The 4,417-nt window shown below is 50.4% G+C and overlaps 1 non-coding gene across 1 annotated transcript; it reads right to left on the reverse strand.

Annotated features, from left to right (window-relative positions):
* Positions 1 to 497: 497 nt before the first annotated feature.
* On the reverse strand, positions 498 to 570 carry TRNAV-AAC (transfer RNA valine (anticodon AAC)). Its single transcript has one exon. It is a non-coding gene; the product is annotated as a tRNA-Val (tRNA).
* Between the last annotated feature and the right edge of the window lie 3,847 nt (positions 571 to 4,417).

Raw genomic sequence — 4,417 nt, forward strand, 5'->3', positions numbered from 1 at the left:
CTGAACCAATCACAGTCATGGGGAGATGGAATATGCTGACAGATCTAGTCTGGGTCATGTGTTTCCAGAGAGTTTAACCCTCTGAGGTTATAGAAGCAGATGATTTCCCCAAAGTCAGAGGTATTTATCTAATAAAAATGAGGATGTTGGGAAAGGGGAAATAGGAGAGTAGAAACTGAGCGAGTGAGTGGAGTCGCTCAGTCGTGTCCGAGTCTTTGGGACCCCATGGACTGTAGCCTACCAGGCTCCTCCCTCCATGGGATTCTCCAGGCAAGAATACTGGAGTGGGTTTCCATTTCCTTCTCCAGGGGATCTTCCCAACTCAGGGATCGAACCCGGGTCTCCTGCACTGCAGGCAGACGCTTTAACCTCTGAGCCACCAGGGAAGCCCAACACGTTGTGTACTCCTCCCCGTCAGGGAATCGCACCCCGGTCTCCCGCGTGACAGGCGGGGATACTCACCACTATACTAACGAGGAATGAGCTAAAAGTGAATTTGTTTCCACCCGGTTTCGAACCGGGGATCTTTCGCGTGTTAGGTGAACGTGGTAACCACTACACTACAGAAACCACGCTGATGGGGTAATCAACAGGGGTTCATGAATATGTTTAAGGATGAATGGGTTCAAAGTGGTCCTACTTAGGGAGAAGCAAGTGGGTTTTCTGGACTGTATAAACCCCCACCCTGGTGCCTATAGAATCCCAAGGGGGTAGAGCTCAAGCACAAGTGTATGAGGAGCAAATTCATACCACCTCCCCTAAAATGCACCATAAGCATCCTGATATGTGAGCATACACCTTAATGTAAGGATAAATTCCTAGAAATAGAACTCTTGGGACCAAGGGCTTGTATATTCAAACTTTAATAGACATTGCTAAATTACCCTCCACAAAGATTTTACCCATTTCTCCTTCCAACAATACTGTCTATAGAAAGGTCCCTCAACCCTCTTCTTGTTAGTGTTAATACATGCTATATATTACCCATCTTTCTAATGTTGGCTATACCAGTGGGGCTTCCCTGGTGACTCAGTGGAAAAGAATCCACCTGCAATGCAAGAGATCTGGGTTCGATCCCTGGGTAAGGAAGATCCCTTGGAGGAGGAAATGGCTACCCACTCCAGTATTCTTGCCTGGAGAATTCCACGGACAGAGGAGCCTGGTGGGCTACAGTCCATGGGGTCACAAAGAGTCAAACACAGCTGAGTGACTAACACACACAAAGAGTTAATTTGATTTTTTAAAACTGTAAGGTAGAGTGAACATCTTTGCACACATTTGTTAACTAATTATAATTCTTCTTCTATGGATTACCTGCTTGTGACTTTTGTTCATTTTTTTATTGAGTTGTCTTTCTGCTGTTGATTTGTGAAAGCTCTTTGTAAATTAGGGATATAAGCCCTTTGTTTAATCTGTTGCAGATATTTTCCCCAGCTTGTCCTTTGTGTTTTGACTTTTTATAGAGAGCTTTTGTTGTCAGAACTTTACAAATTTTGTGTGGTTCAGTATATCAGGCTTTTCTGGTTTGCTGCCTAAAAGGTCTCACTCCCCCTAAAATAACACACAATAAAACGTCAATCGTGGCTTTCTTCATGACGTCTGTGGTTTCTTTTTTATATTTAACTACTTTACCTATCTGGAGTTCTAAAAATTGCATTATACATGCAAGGCAGGAGTGAATTTTCTTTTTTTCAAATGGAGAGTTGATTGAGATGTAAGAACTCTGTGAGATTCCAGAACTTTCATAACTTCTCTGCTGTTCTCATTTCCATGGAGTGATTAGAAGGGGTTAAAAGGAACTTGGCTGATGCTTGTCTTTAAGCTCAGGGACAGCCAGGAATGGGGGGTGAGATGAGGCTGGGGACGCAGTCTTTGGACAATGCTGGGAGGATGGAATGTGGTACCCAGAGGAGGGGAAGCAGCTGAGCTCTGCAGTGAAGAAGAAGGGAGGGCACGTAGAGTCCGGCTCCTCTTGAGAAGAGTTCAGGGAGCAAAAGAAAGACCCCTGCAGCGTCCACCACCCCCTAAGCCCCATACCCATACCTAGAAGTCTTTGGAAATTTTGCTGCCTCTTTCCAATCTTTCCACCCAGAGGTCTGGGCTCATTAGTGTGTGTGTTTGTTTCTTCCGTGAGTATTTTTGACCACCTCCTCTGAATCCAAGAAAGGACCACTATATCTGGTCTGGTATGAACGGAAGTTTGTGATATAACCCTGAGGCAGCAAGGAGAATGTTTGTGGGGACTCTTCTGAGTTGCAGGAGGCAGGAAGTTGTTTTACAAAAATTTCCTTTGGATGTGGCATTTAAAATGTCCTTCAGATCTGAGAAAGTATTTCCCTGACTCCTGGGAAAATGAAAAGGGCCATATTATTAACACTTGGGAACACTCATGCCTTTCCTGAAAGAGCCATCCTGGGGTGCTACCTGCCTCGTTTGGGAGAGGTCAGAGGTCAAAAACACCCTAAGGGAAGGACACCACCCTCAGCAGCCATCCTGGCCTCCGTTGCAGAGGCTGGAGGTCAAGGGCTCCAAGCAGCCAGCCCCAGCAGCTTTCACAAAAGCCTGAGTACATCTCTGTCCCCGCATTGATCTGGAATCATCTTTTAGGTCACCCTCCCCATTGGAAGACACAGATCCTGCATGTCAATGCTCCATGAATGGTTGGATAAACGAATGAGTCCATGACGGTGGAGTGCAGGGTACAGTGCTGGGGCCGCAGCGCTGCAAGTGGGCCAAGCCCAGCTGAGGACCATGCAGCGACAGAGCCCACAGCAGGCAACGGAGGTCCGAGCGCAGCCTGTGGGGGAGCATGGCCCCTTACATCTGCGTCTTCACACACAGGGTGGGCTGAGAAATGCCATCACCACCAAGTCCCGAGGCTGTAACCCTCTCTTCCCTGGAGGAGTGGCCTCCAATGGACAGCCCCTCACAAGAATGGCAGCCATTCCTCGCTCAGAAGCTTCAGCAGCTGCAAGCCCAATTCCCTGAGCCCTTTCCTGCTGACTCGCCACAGTCTCCCTGGGTCCGAGCTTCCTGCCTGGAGCCCAGTGGACTGGAGGGGAGGGGGGGAAGAGCCTGTGGACACTGCATCAGGACCCAGGAATGCTCTGCTGGACGGGAAGCAGAGACGACTAACTTCCTTCCCAGTTTCTGCTGCTCTGAGGGATGACCAGAAAATGGGCCAACTGGAGGGCTGAGTCGACTCCTCTGTCCCTGACTCAGTCACAGCCAGGCCCTCGCCGACCCCCATTTCAGAGAACAAGGCACCCCTAGCCCCCCTGCCCTGCCGCTTGTGTCAAAGCACATTTGGGACCTGCTGGGTCATTCCTCTGGTTGCCGGCGACAGTGTGTGGTTGTGCCCAGTTGCCTACGACTGTGTGTCCTCACCCGCCTGTGAGTGTGGCTGAGTGTGTCTGTGGCTGTATAAGGTGGTATGAGCCTGTGCGTGACCGTGCAGATTCAGAATCCCTGCATGTCACAGTGCCCAGTTATGTGATCACACACAAACAGGTGAGCATCAGTGCAGGAGGTTAAGTCTCACTGTGCACTGTGTGTGTGTTCACATGTGCTTGCGTGTCATGGTGTGTGAATGCATGATCGCCTTTGGTGACCTGTGACTCCACGTGGCTGTGTGCTGCTGACAGTCATGGTGTGTGACAGTGTGTGTCTGTGGATGGTTGTGTGTGACTAGGTGGGCTTCGTATGATTCTGCAGGCCCAGGGAAGTGAGGGGTCTGAAGCCCATATTTCATGGTAGGCGAGGGAGAGGTGTGCGTGTGTGTATGTGTGTGTGGGGGGGGTGTATGTTGTGTGCTTTCTCTTTTTCTAGGTTCTACTCCTATAACTTTTGAAAGGAAGTATAACTAGGTTGCAGGATGTTCTTCCCTGGGTCACTGACTGGTCCTAGAGTGTTTTCTCGGAACAGGCCAGGCTCAGGGGCAGTGTCAGCCTGTCTGAGCCCCACACTGGCTCCCAGTGCTCCCAGCACAGCCCCTGGCTCAGGCCCCAGCAGCTCCCCCCTGCAGGGGCATAGCCAGCTTCTCTCAGCCTGGACGTCTGCCCCTAGCTCTCCCCAGACCTATTTTGAGTGCGAAAGTAACATTGGTACCCAGCTCTCTTTCTCTCCCCACCCTGAAGACCTGCCTCTAAGGAGCTTACCCTCCCCCCCGTCACACACACACACTCTCCTTCAGGGAAAGTGGAGAAGGGAACTAAAGCACCCAGATGAGGGACCGAGGAGTGTTTCAGACTCTCACAGGCCCTGACAGTCCTGCTGCCTCTGGGCTTCTGGCCTCCACTTTTCTACTAAGGAGGGTGGGTGAACCTCCATTCTAACCGGCCCCAGGACAGGTGACCTCGCCCACCACCTTCCACCCTCTGCAGATGGGCCTTCAGCAGAGACTCCGGCTCTTGGGGCC

Source organism: Muntiacus reevesi, chromosome 1 (genome assembly GCF_963930625.1).
Source record: "Muntiacus reevesi chromosome 1, mMunRee1.1, whole genome shotgun sequence".
Classification (NCBI taxonomy): Eukaryota; Metazoa; Chordata; class Mammalia; order Artiodactyla; family Cervidae; genus Muntiacus; species Muntiacus reevesi.